General features: G+C 38.8%; 2 protein-coding genes across 6 annotated transcripts in view; both read right to left on the minus strand.

Annotated features, from left to right (window-relative positions):
* LOC145297671 (A disintegrin and metalloproteinase with thrombospondin motifs 3-like) overlaps positions 1–13,795 on the minus strand; it is a 1,581,225-nt gene that overhangs the window by 673,472 nt on the left and 893,958 nt on the right. The window lies entirely within an intron of this gene.
* The window catches only part of LOC145297670 (uncharacterized), a 247,201-nt gene continuing 237,199 nt past the window's right edge, over positions 3,794–13,795 (minus strand). Inside the window, exon 2 of the mRNA XM_080143849.1 lies at positions 3,794–4,480. The gene's annotated coding sequence lies outside the window, so the exon portion shown is untranslated. The remainder of the gene's footprint in view (positions 4,481–13,795) is intronic.

The raw sequence follows: 13,795 nt of genomic DNA on the forward strand, positions 1-13,795 counted from the left end.
TATATATATATATATATATATATATATATATATATATATATATATATATGAACAAATGATTAATAAAACATGTTAAAAGACATCTTGAAAAAGAGTTAAAAACATATTTAATTTTAAAAAGGAAGCACAAGATAAGTGGATAGTCCTTAATCCGCGGAGTTTCGAAGAAATACTCTCCTTCTCATCAGAGGGCAGGAATTAGCAAAATGCGGGATCGGATTTGTCATGTAAAAGTATTTAATGAAACTACAAGTAAGTCACAGATCTTACTTGGTAAGAAAAGGGTGAGGTAAGGGGAATAGGAGGTAAAAGAAAAATGATAAAAAGATTTCACATGAATGGATAGTCCGGTGAAGGATAAAAAATCCAAGAATGGTAAAATTCAAACACGGTCAAATTAAAAATTTTCAATCCAACAGGTAAGTTCCAAATGGTCCAAAATGATCCAAAAGGCAGAATTCCTTGGAAAAAAATCACAAATGGAATGAGTTCAAAATCATTAAAAGAAAAGTTCAAATGTGCACAGAAAAAGCACTGGAGAGAATATTTAAAACACGTCTGCCAAGGCCAGAGGAATCAAGTAAATTAAGGTTAAAAAAAACAAAAAAAACCCGGAAAAACGGTGAAAGTTTAAATTTGAAAAGCAAGGTCAAACTGACCCAGACAAAAAGCGCGAAAGTTAGTGTTAATAATTAGGTCAACTTAAATATGCACGTGAAAGTCCCAGAATTAAATTAAGAAACACGAGTCAGAGGAACAAATAAATGGCTAAGTTTATGAAATGGAGCATCGTTTATATTAAAAAATTAAAAAAATGAAAATAAATAAATTAAAAATTGAAAATTAAAAATTAAAAAGTTAAAAATTTTTTTAAAAACCTATATATACATATATACACACATATACATATACATATATATATGTGCACACATACATATACATACATACAGACACACAAATGCACACATACATGTACATACATACAGACACGCATATACATATATATACATATATGTATGCATATACAATAACACACACACATATATACATATATATACAAACACACACACGCGCATGCATAAATATATATACATATCCAAAACATATACAACTTGAACAAAACATACATACATACATACATACATACTTACATACACTTTAAGGGGAGGGAATGGCCGGTATCTAAAAACTCCAGAATAAGGCAAATAAATGTGTATGTAAATGCATATAGTAAAATATAAGTAAACAAATACATAGAATAAAAATGAGTAGGCTGATGTATATATTTAATTAATAGGTATACTTATACCATAAAACGGAGACAGCAGATGGGAAACCGGCCAAAGAAATGAAGAAAAACAAATAAAATTAAAAATATAAAAAGCTTAGAAGGTAAGATAAAAAAAATAATAAAATAAATAAATAAATTATGGGAAAAGATATATATTTGAAGGGTTAACTTAATATCTATGTAATTTCAAATTTACCCTATTTAAATTTGGACATATGTTTGCAATAGGAGATCAGTTCGTTTTTAGAGTTTATGATATTACTACTTTGAGGGGAGGTGATAATAATTACAGCTTCAGATGTACAGAGGTGACAAGACTTAGATCCTGGAGTATAAGACTTAACTTTTTTTAGGATGGTCCATTTAATTGAAAAGTGGGTATTGGCAGAATTAAGCTTTTTAACCAGTGTAGTTATTATTTGAATTTTGGTTATTGAAAGAAGAAGTGTGGTTTGAAATTCTTTTCTTTATTAAAGTTGAAGTAGCACAAATATATGCATATGTTTTATTAATAGCTCGGGGTCGAGAATTAATATTAATTTGTTGATTTATACTGGGAAAAGAATTTAAGTTTTGTTCATTTTGATGAACAGAGAGTAGGACAATGATTATAGCAGGATTAGTTTGAAGGGGATAATTAGTGGTGTCAGTGGTAGGATGGCTGCTATGAAAAATATTATTATTATTATAGCTGGTTGTATGATTGAAAATAGAGGGGCTGGTTGATTCGTTTGTTGGATTAATAATTATATCAGAGGGAGGGTCGGAGGAAGGATAATTTGGTGGCAAAATGTTATTGTCTATTATGGGAGAATTGCGTGGGAGCTCTGTAATTGTGCATGAATATATTACATCTTTATGGATGCAATCATTATTGAGTGGGCAAAGATGTCTGTTAATACAATTGCAGTTGCTTTTTGGTTGGATTGGAAAAGGGATTTTTTGGGCTGATTTAATTTTTTTGTTATTAGATGCTAAGATTCTTTGTGCTAAATTAGGCATAGTAGAATAAGAAATTCTTATTGAGTTTTTATTAAAAATTGAACTATATCTGTGTGGGTATTTGAAAGAGTTTTCTACAATATTGAAGAATTCTTTAGGTATATTGGTTTTAACATTTACGCTAAATGGAGGATTAAACCAAATATTTTTCTTTCTCCTAGTGCGACAGGGTGGGTTAGAAGTATTACGATTAGCAGGTTTGTTCGGATTATATTTGTGGAGTGGACCATTGCTATTGATAGCAGCAGATCTTGTTATTTGAACTGGTTTCTTGCGAGTCATATTGTGTGTGATTACAGATTTAAGAAGGCATACAGGTGGAGCATAATGGTTATATTGAATCTTTTCATTGGATCCTGAATTTCTTAAGGCATTATTGAAGAAAGTAGCATTTTGATGAAAGTTTTTTTTATCGGCTGAGAGCGTAGAAATTCTTCCAGAGACGGACGGTACTATAGATTTTATAATTGAATTGGGGTGGTTAGAAGATTTATGGACGTATAAAAGCGTAAGGTTGGGTTTATGATAGGGGCTGTAAGTTTCAGTATTAAGATTAAGTGTAATGTCTAGAAAATCTGAAGTTTTTTTTATTTGGTTCAATAATTATAGAAAGGCCAAAATTATTAAAAAAGTTATGTAATTTTTTAATTGTATTATTGTACTCTCTTGGCCTGGCTGTTGTTGTAAATAGAGCATCGTCTCTATAAAGGCCCCGTTGGATATGTTTACAGTGGTATTTAAGTTCTTTCAGTAAGAAGAGTCCCACTAAATCTGTAACCTCAGCAGAGTCAGAAGCACCCATTAAGATGTCAAAATTATTGGGGGTATCTTTTCTAGTCCAAAACTTATTGTTAAATTGTATAATGGATTTTCTGGCTAGGAGAATTAATTTAATTTTCAAATGAGTTAAGTCAGAATTTCTTTTAGCAAAGATTAGAGCCTTATTAAAGAGGATCGGTGAAATTGATTGATAATAATTGTTGATGTCAAAGGTTATGAAGTTAAGGAGGTGTTTATTTTTAAGGGAAACAAACCAATTAATTACAGAATTCGAATTTTGCCAAAGGGGGAAGCTAACTTTTTCTTTAATAGAGGGGATAATTCTATCTAAGATATTTTTGCTTACCGCACCCAAGTCAGAGCTAGATGGGCAGATCAATCTAATGGAGGGGTTATCATAAAAATTAGGTTTATGGTCTTTGAGGGTGAATCTAGGGGTACCCGGAGAAAGTATTTCAGTGGAGTTATGAATGTTCATAGAAGTTAGTAAAGATTTAGCTTCAGAATTAATAGAATCCAAAATGTTGCGGGGGACTATTTTATAAGATTTATTAAGCTCTTTATATATAAGTCTTTTATATGTAGGATAGTCAAGTTTATAGTAATTTTTAGTCTTGTCTGCAGGGACAAATATATGTTTATTCTTTTTGACTTTCTTGGCAAAATTATTTATTTTTTGGGTAACCGGGTTGTAGTAGTGTTTTTGTTTCTTAAATCTAATTTTTTTTACTAACTTTAACATGGAATTTTCGAACTCCTCAAGGTAAGGATTATATTTAGGGTGGGCAGTGGCTTTTAGTCCGTAAAATTTGGTAGCCAATCTTTCAATTTTCTTTTGTTCTCTTTGGGAGTTTATAGTGAGTCCATTTGTTAAGGTTTCTGGGTGAAGAATGTCTTTAGACGAAAAAGGCGCTTTAAGCTTATTATTAATGTTTGTCATGGTGATAAGCTTTCCACTTTATATTTTTTAGGAAAGTGTTCAAAGCTAGAACAAATTTGTGGATATATTCTTGTTGGGTAGGGATAGGGATATTCTTGGCAGACAGGGGAATGTGTTCCTTTTCAAACATATCTGGAGAGAATAAAAAGCTCAACCAGATGGGAGCTTATAAAGAAATAAAAAAGACAATAACTGTACCAAGGTAATCAAAATGGTAAACTTAAAATATATTATAAATATTAAAGAGTTAATATTTACAAGTAAAGTAATCTCAACCAGATGTAAAAGCTCAATAAAACCGAAAAGGACTCGTGTTTCTTAATTTAATTCTGGGATTTTCACGTGCATATTTAAGTTGACCTAATTATTAACGCTAACTTTCGCGCTTTTTGTCTGGGTCAGTTTGACCTTGCTTTTCAAATTTAAACTTTCACCGTTTTTCCAGGTTTTTTGTTTTTTTTTTAAACCTTAATTTACTTGATTCCTCCGGCCTTGGCAGACGTGTTTTAAATATTCTCTCCAGTGCTTTTTCTGTGCACATTTGAACTTTTCTTTTAATGATTTTGAACTCATTCCATTTGTGATTTTTTCCAAGGAATTCTGCCTTTTGGATCATTTTGGACCATTTGGAACTTACCTGTTGGATTGAAAATTTTTAATTTGACCGTGTTTGAATTTTACCATTCTTGGATTTTTTATCCTTCACCGGACTATCCATTCATGTGAAATCTTTTTATCATTTTTCTTTTACCTCCTATTCCCCTTACCTCACCTTTTTTTAACCAAGTAAGATCTGTGACTTACTTGTAGTTTCATTAAATACTTTTACATGACAAATCCGATCCCGCATTTTGCTAATTCCTGCCCTCTGATGAGAAGGAGAGTATTTCTTCGAAACTCCGCGGATTAAGGACTATCCACTTATCTTGTGCTTCCTTTTTAAAATTAAATATGTTTTTAACTCTTTTTCAAGATGTCTTTTAACATGTTTTATTAATCATTTGTTCATATTATAAGCTCTATTTCCTTTTCGGTTTTATTGAGCTTTTCATCTGGTTGAGATTACTTTACTTGTAAATATTAACTCTTTAATATTTATAATATATTTTAAGTTTATCATTTTGATTACCTTGGTAAACTTATTGTCTTTTATATATATATATATATATATATATATATATATATATATATATATATATATATATATATATATATATATAAATGGAAGAAGGCTGCTTGCAACAAATTAATATAAAAATTCCAGAATTCATGGAAACGGCAGTGAATGGCTGGTTTTCCATTATGGAAGCACAATTCCACTTACGCAACATAACAGCTTCAACAACGAAATTCCTCACAGTGATATCATCTCTGCCTGCAGAGGTGGTAGCAAAAATACCAATACACTCTTTAGAGGCAAAGAACTATGAAGAACTAAAAGGTTCCTTAATTGAAACACACGAAAGAACAAAACTGGAATTGCTTGACAAATTGATGTCAACCACCACCATTACAGGCTATCCTTCCACATACCTACAAGCAATAGCAAAACGAATAGGTATCGGTGAAGAAATTGTAATTCACAAATTTCTACAGGGACTACCAGCCACAATTTCCCCCGTCATAGCGTCACAAAAAGAATGAAACCCATCTCAACTTGGAAAACTTTAGATGAACTCATACCCTTGCTTAACAATATCAATGCGACAGCTTTACCGTACAACACATGCAGAAAATATATAAAAACAAAAATATATAGTGCACACCTCTATTTTGCCGAGCAAACTAGAATTTGCAAACCCTGGTGTAAATGGCCGAAGAAGCAGAACATAAAAATATTACCAAGCTCGCGTCCACCCACGGCAACACCAACCGACTTGGAAAACTAGTAACGTGAACAATGTTCATCGCTTTGAGTTCGCCACTACTACAGATCAATGCACGATTAGGACAACAATACTAAAATTCATCGTGGATACTGATGAGAGTATCTCAATAATACCTGCATCCATGTTAAACGACGTCACGTTAAAACCAACGCCAGTACTACTCACTACTGCTAATGTCGGAAATTTATATTGTTTCCAGATAAATTCGACGCTAAAGTAACTAACCTGAAAAAAAATAACAGCATGAAATAAAAAAGTGGGGTGGGGGTAAAGAATAAAATATAAAGGTCTTGTTTTAAAATGAAGAAGAGATTTTATACACAATAAAATTAGTTGCAAATTTTTCCCTTTGCAGGCATTAAATTTAAAAAACGCCAAGGTAACATATAATGAAAAAAATAACACTGGTTCTTATAATAAAGATGTCGTATCCATGAACGAATACAATAATAAGATTCAAAATAGTAGTTCCTAATCACACTCTCATATGTAATAAATTTTAGGAGCGTACTTTTTCTTTATTTTTTTTTCTCGTTAAAAGTCCTTTTAGAATTTTCTCTTTCATTTGCAAGCAAACCGTAGCCAAATGGATTTCAGAAGCATGCCGCGTCGTATGTCCGGGGTATTCTTGCCGGAGTTTTCTTGTTTGTAGGAGGTTCCAAAATTCCTTGTCATGTAAAATAAGGTCTTTTTAAAAATAATTACACTCCTTCAAAATACGTGCAAAACCGTAGCCACGTAGATATTTTTCAGAAGCATGCCTCGTCGCATGCCTGGGGTATTCTTGCCGGGTTTTCTTCTTTGAAGGAGGCTCCAAAATTCCTTGTCTGCGCCGGGCAATGAACACGCATCCACTCTCCACGCCGTTGAAACCAAAAAAAAGACCGAAATTCGCGCTGGGCTCGTGACGTCATCAAGGAGCTAGCATTTTCCTTTTCTTCAAATTAAAGAGAGTTTCGTACAAACCCAAAATATACGAAACCAAGAATCATAAAGGATACGAAATACAAAAAATCACATACAAAATCAGATAAAAAATAATAAATGTAAACAGGGGAGGGGTGCACTATTATTGGTACAAAAAAAATTCCAACATTCTCCCACAACAGGAAATGGCAGTCAACCTACAGTTGGATGACACCTGTAAATATTATGATACACATTTTTCTTTATATATATACATATACCACACAATGTATGGTCAGAAGAACTCCAGGAAACACATATCAGAACAAAAAGCAAAAAAATTAAAATAAGCTAATTCTATGAAAATTCACATGAATACCTTCATGTTTTAGGTTTGAACAGAGGAGTACCTAACCAGATTCATAAATTTAAAACTTATGATCAGATGCAAGCTTGCAACAGAAGTTTGAACAGAGAATATTCCGCCAGATAATTAACTATTTGCATATAAATGAGTATAAAGACTTGAGAAGTTCACCTACCATCCAACCTCCTCATCTTTATATTATCTCTGGCGAACATCAAAATATCTCAGCTCCCTCGTAACCACAAGAGCCCAGTGAGATCAACATCGGTGCTACAAGAGGGACGAATCCAATCAACCCTATGCTTTGATAAGTTCTTCAACTTGGTGGAATGAAATAAAACTGAAACCCAGATTCTGCACAAATTATGCAAGGCGATTACAGTTTTAAACGTTTGTATAGCTATATACATATAGCCAAACAAACAAAGTGGAGTATAGGTGTCAGAAACACTTAGGTAGATGGAGATGTAATATTTATGGAAGACCCCTATCAAGGAGAGATCCAATCTTCTTGTGTTCAACATTGAAACAAACATCTCAGCATAAGAAAACTCACTCCTAACTAAGTACAAGATGGTTCTGAGCGCCTCAGAAACACCCCTGGACAAATCGAGCTTGACTTCGATAGCTCTTGCAATACTGCAGTAAGCTACGTCAAGGCAGATCTTCAAAAAACATTTAAACACAATAACATCTGCATGTGACTCCAAAGCAGGAAGCGTTCTACTTAAAGGAGCAACTTCATAGAATGAAGGTTCTGCAAGCGATCTCTGCCCAACATATCCTATATTCTCGTAGGAACTCGGAGAAGCTGAACTACACACCATGTAGTCAGCAAATTCGACAGGATCCATCATGGGATTCTTTGTAGTTACACTCAACCTGAATCTGGACGCCCCAGTCCAACTTGAGTTCATATAACTCTTCCAAAACAATTCTCCTCTTGGTTTTTACATGTTCACAGGTGGATACAGTACTTTCTTCCCTATATCCTTGATGGAGAATTTCTCTCCCAGTGCTAACATTAGCACTTAAAGAAGTGCACAAAACTTGCACTTTCACACAGGATTGACTCCTGTCCTTCAACCACTGACTATTATCAAAACTACATGACCTGAATAATATCTCACTGTCATGACTAAGTTCCTCATTATTCTGACAAGGTTGTAGTAGATAACCACACATGCGAGTTTTCGAACTCACATGGTTAGAGGGTAAAACAATTCCAACATTCCATGGAAATCCCTCCATGAATTTTACAATATTCTTGCCCACACTTAACAAGTTGTGGACACGAGTGGTATCATTCATGATACCTGGGAATCTCACTCCCAATACCTTCTTCTTTAAAATACTACTGGCAAACTGCTCGCCAGAAAAATCAAACGCCTGACTACGCAGATCCTCTGAAGTGGCACTTGCAACACTGCTTTCAGACCGTGATGGAACATTTTCCAAGCCGAACTTGCCAGCACTCAGCAAACAGTTTTCAGAGTCTGGACATTCGGGCTTAGTAGTCGGTAACTCACCAAGCATCTCCCTAGGGGTTTCAAAGATCACAGGGTTACACAAGAAATCACACTCCACACCATCTGCCAACCTCGAAAGAATGAACCGAACCTGAGATGAGAACACTACAACATTAACAGCATCCGCTTCTACTAGCGAACAGTCCACGTCCTCACGTAAGGAACGATCACCCAACAATTCAGCTATATTATCTACCGATGATAACCATTCATCGACATCGGCCTTCATTGTCATAAAATAAGGCTTAGGTAATTCCCTCTGCAACCACAACAAATTTAAGACAACGATAATCTTCCCTAAATAAAACTTTCGTTTCCTTACAAGGAATCCGGAAGAACGAGTGACCAACATCACGCAGCGTTTGTTTTTTTCAAAAATATTGACTAAATCCAAACAAATACAAAAAATAGGTGTTCAAAAAATGCTCACACAAAAATAGGTGTTCAAAAAATGCACACACAAAGGTTACAAAGGTATTTGCATAAAATTCCTTCCTCATAGCACAAACAAAACAAGACTAATACAGCATACTGAGCCGTGAAAATATCAAGGGATACAATCCCCAGTTACAAATTAAAAGGGTCACTATGACTCAAAATTAAAATTAAGTAGATTTAAATTTAAATGCAAACTTCTATATGGAAGTTAATTGACTAGAAAATGAATAACGTTTAACACTCTTTATAGCAATATCCTCACTGAAATATAACCTAGGAAAAAGTGGGAAGAGAGTTTAAATATACAACTACGTCGGGGGAGGGTACATACCATTTATGTCACATGTGTATCTTCGAATGAATCCAAATAACCAAATGCAAATACGGGCTAAGGCAAAGAAAAAGGGAACTTGTTTTTTCACAAGCTCCTAGAATAACACAGTCCGCAAAGCAAATGAGTACAAACTCACTATTGAAAATTATAAATTATAATTGTGGTGTAAATGAAGAAAAAAGAAACAAGAACGACCGACCGCGTTTTTGTGTGGCTTACATCGTGTTCATAATGAAGAAGAAAGAAACAAAAATGGCTGCCCTGTTTCTTTATATGCCTACAGGGTGACCACGAGGTATGCAAATGAGATGCTCCTGATTGGAGATAAAAGAGGAGTGATTTGGGGAAGGAGGGCATTCTGAAGTTAGATTGCGAGCAGAGAAGTTGTATTTGTAGAAGAGAAAAGTCGGATTCGGGGAGAGAAAAGCTAAAGTTGCAGAAGTTCGTTTTGGAGTGGAGACAAGACGCGTCAAGTGGTAACAAGAAAGTGAAAGTTCGGACAGCAGTGTCACGCAACCGACAAGCTATTTCGGTGCATCAAGCAAATTAACATGGCTGAGTGGAGACTGAGCACTCAGATGTTGAGACCCTTTACTGGGGAGGGTGACCTGATTAAGTGGCTGGAGAAATTAAAAATGGTGGCGAAGCTGCAAAAGATAGAAGATGTGGTCACCCTGCTGTCGCTATACTTAGAGGGGGAAGCCCTCACGATTTACCAGCAGATGCGAGATGAAGACAAGGAAGACCTTGCCTTAGTGGAGCAAAGGCTGAAATTGGCCTTCGCTGAGGGCCCATTTGAAGCACTTGGCAAGCTGTCAAGTGTGAGGTGGACCGGCAAGTCCGTTGACGTCTTTGCGGCAGAAATCAGGAGACTGGCAGGGTTGGCTGGTTACGTGGGGAGGAGCCTGGAGATGACGGTAAAGCTGTACCTAGTGAACGGCTTCCCAGAGGAAATCTCTGCGAACATGCAGAGAATCACGGGGATCCATTCTATGGAAGTGGACGATCTCTTGGTCCACGCCAGAGTCCTAGTGAAAAATGTTAAAAGCCCAATCGTGGCTGCAGCTGTGAGTGGAAATATGTGCATGAGGCCTCACTTGAATGAGAGGCAGCCGGCGAGGCGACAGGAGGGGAGACCTGCCATCAAGTGTTTCCGGTGCCAGGGTCCTCATCTGATCAAGGACTGCAAAGAGCCGAGACCGGGGATCACGTGCTACCGATGCGGACAAGTGGGGCATATTAGCCGCTATTGTGTTGCTGCACGGGACCAGGGAAACGAGTGAAGGGGAGCTATTGCGCCAGTGGTTACCCCTTCTGTGTGGAAATGGCGCATGATGGAACATTGCCTCGGTTACCGGTGGTAGTCAGTGGGAAGAGAGCCATAGCCCTTGTCGACACAGGCTGCACTACAACGTTGTTAGCGAGGAATGTCGCGAGGTCATGGAGCGGAACCAGGATTATTAGGACCGTGGATGGCAAGGATGTGAAATGCCTAGGAGAGACGACAGCGGAAGTAATGGTGCAAGGGGTGCCCATTGGACTGCAAGCCCTAGTGTTGAATCATCTGGTCGGTGGTGTCGACGTGATTATAGGTATGAGTGCAATTAACCGACTGGGGGGCGCTACGTTAAGAAGGGGCCAAGTGACGTTTGGACGTCTCGGCGCAGTGGGGATGGCAGGAGTGGAAGGTGATAGAACCGTCAGAACCCCAAAACCGGAGGTTTGCTGCATTGAGGACAAAGATTTCCTGGCGAAGTTTAATGGCGTGAGGTGGACGGTGGAATGGAAATGGATCTCCGGGCCCCCAGAACTACAGAATAAGGTGGGCTGCTACGAAAACACCCTGCGAGGAGAAATAAGAAAAGGATTCGAGGAAGAAGTGGAGAGGTGGATAAAAGAAGGAATTCTGAAACGTGGACAGGGGAAGAAAAAGGAGTGTTGCCACTACTGGCGGTTGTTCAGCCTACCAAAAACAAGATTAGGCCCGTGCTGGATTTTAGGGAATTGAACAGACACGTAGCCTGCCACACTGGAACGGGGATCGACGTATGTGAGGAGGTCATGAGGAAATGGAGATGAATGGGGTGGGCCACTAAGATTGTCGATCTGAAATTGGCATATCTGCAGATCCATGTAGATGAAAAACTCTGGCAGTACCAACTGGTCCGGTACAAGGGGCGGGTGTATTGTCTGACGAGGTTAGGCTTTGGGCTGAGTTCAGCCTCCAAAATTATGACTGCCGTGCTGAAGACAGTGCTGAGCAAAGACTGTACAGTGGAGGAGGCCACTAGTTTGTACATTGATGACATCCTGGTGGAGGAGGCAGAGGTGACAGCAGAGAAAGTAAGAAGCCATGTCGAGAAGTATGGGTTAACTGCAAAACCGGCGGAGGCCCTAGATGGAGGAGCGGTGCTGGGGTTGAAATTAAGGCGAGATGGAAAAGAAAGCCTTGTCTTCGAACGAGGGAATGCAATACCTGAAGTCGGATCTGAGCTGACGAAGCGAGAACTCTTCTCAGTCTGCAGGAGGCTGGTCGGGCACTATCCTATTGCTGGCTGGCTAAGGATAGCATGCAGCTTTATTAAACGACAAACAGGCACTGATGGCTGGGAGGGCCGTGTGACGAAGGAGGTCATGAACATGCTGCAAGAAGTCATTGCGAGAGTGAGGAATGAGGACCCAGTGAAAGGGAAATGGTATGTCAGCGGCGAAGACGCGGGTGTGGTTTGGTGCGATGCCAGTAACCTGGCGTTGGGTGTTGTACTAGAGATAGAAGGTGTAACTGTGGAGGATGCGGCGTGGCTAAGAAAAAACAACGACTTCTCCCATATCAACGTAGCAGAACTAGATGCCGCTATAAAAGGAATCAATCTGGCCCTGAAATGGGGATTGAAAATAATTGAAGTCAAAACCGATTCGGCAACGGTAGCGTCGTGGATTCGGTCGGCAGTAACTGGCGATAAGAGAGTTAAGACCAGGGGTGCTGCGGAAATGCCGATCAAGCGCAGACTCGGAGCGCTCACCGACCTGATAGCGGAATTCCAGTTGAGAGTATCTGTTGTGTTGGTCCCGTCAGAAAAAAACAAGGCGGATTCGATGACATGCGTGAAGAAGGCCTGGCTGCAGGAGGGAAAGGAGGTCTCCTCGGTATGCTGTGCAGGGGAAGAAGTCAAAGAGTCACACGAAATGCACCACTTTGGTTGAGAACGAACGTTATTCCTAGCCAGAGAGGTTTACCTGGAGACCACCGAGGAGGAGGTTAGGGAGGTGGTGGAGAACTGTCGAGAGTGCCAATCAATTGAACCTGGACCGTCCAGACACAAAGCAGGAGAGCTACACGTTGCGGAGGACTGGAAGCGATTGGCCATTGATGTGACACACTATCGCCACAAATTGTATCTGTCGATGGTCGACTGTGGACCGGGAAGGTTTGCCATCTGGAGAGACATCAGGGCAGAAGCTGCATGGGCGATCGGAGGGGTCATCGAGGAGATATTTTTGGAGAGAGGGCCGGTTGAGGAACTCTTAATGAACAATGGCCCCGCTTTCCGATCAGAAGCCTTTAAAGGGGTGTGCGATAAGTGGGGAGTAAGGCAATTTTTCAGAGCAGCGTATCGGCTGAGTGGCAACGGAATAGTGGAGAGGAATCATCGCACCATTAAAGCTGCTGCGGAAAAAAGCAACGTATCACCCATAGAGGCGGTGTTTTGGTATAATATCTCGCCGAAGACCAAACAAGATGAGACAACTGTGCCTCATAGGGCCGTTTTCACATATAAGTGGCGGCATCCATGCAACAAAACAGCAGGAATTGAGAGTGAAGAAGCCACTATCAAAGTAGGTGAAGAGGTGTGGGTGAAACCCCCCAATGCACAGTGTACCACTCGTTGGAAAAGAGGGGTCGTAACAGGATTGCAGACGAAGAACAATGTGATGGTGAATGGCGTTCGCCGGCATATCTTAGACCTACGTGGTGTGACATTGCCGGTATGCAGTGAGGGCAGTGAAGAAGGGGAAATCGAGGGCCACCGAGAAGCAAATGATGCTGCTCGACCTGACTTAGGCCCGCGTTGTAGTGAACCTGAAAACGTTAACCCCCGAGAAGTTGTCCCCCAGAGGCCTCGACATGAGAGGAGGCGGCCTGCTTGGATGGAGGATTACGAAGTATCCTATTGATCTCGAAGATCAGGGGAGCGTGTGGTGTAAATGAAGAAAAAAGAAACAAGAACGACCGACCGCGTTTTTGTGTGGCTTACCTCGTGTTCATAATGAAGAAGAAAGAAACAAAAATGGCTGCCCTGTTTCTTTATATGCCTACA

This window comes from Euprymna scolopes, chromosome 18 (assembly GCF_053919585.1).
Source record: "Euprymna scolopes isolate OS-2025 chromosome 18, ASM5391958v1, whole genome shotgun sequence".
NCBI lineage: Eukaryota > Metazoa > Mollusca > Cephalopoda > Sepiida > Sepiolidae > Euprymna > Euprymna scolopes.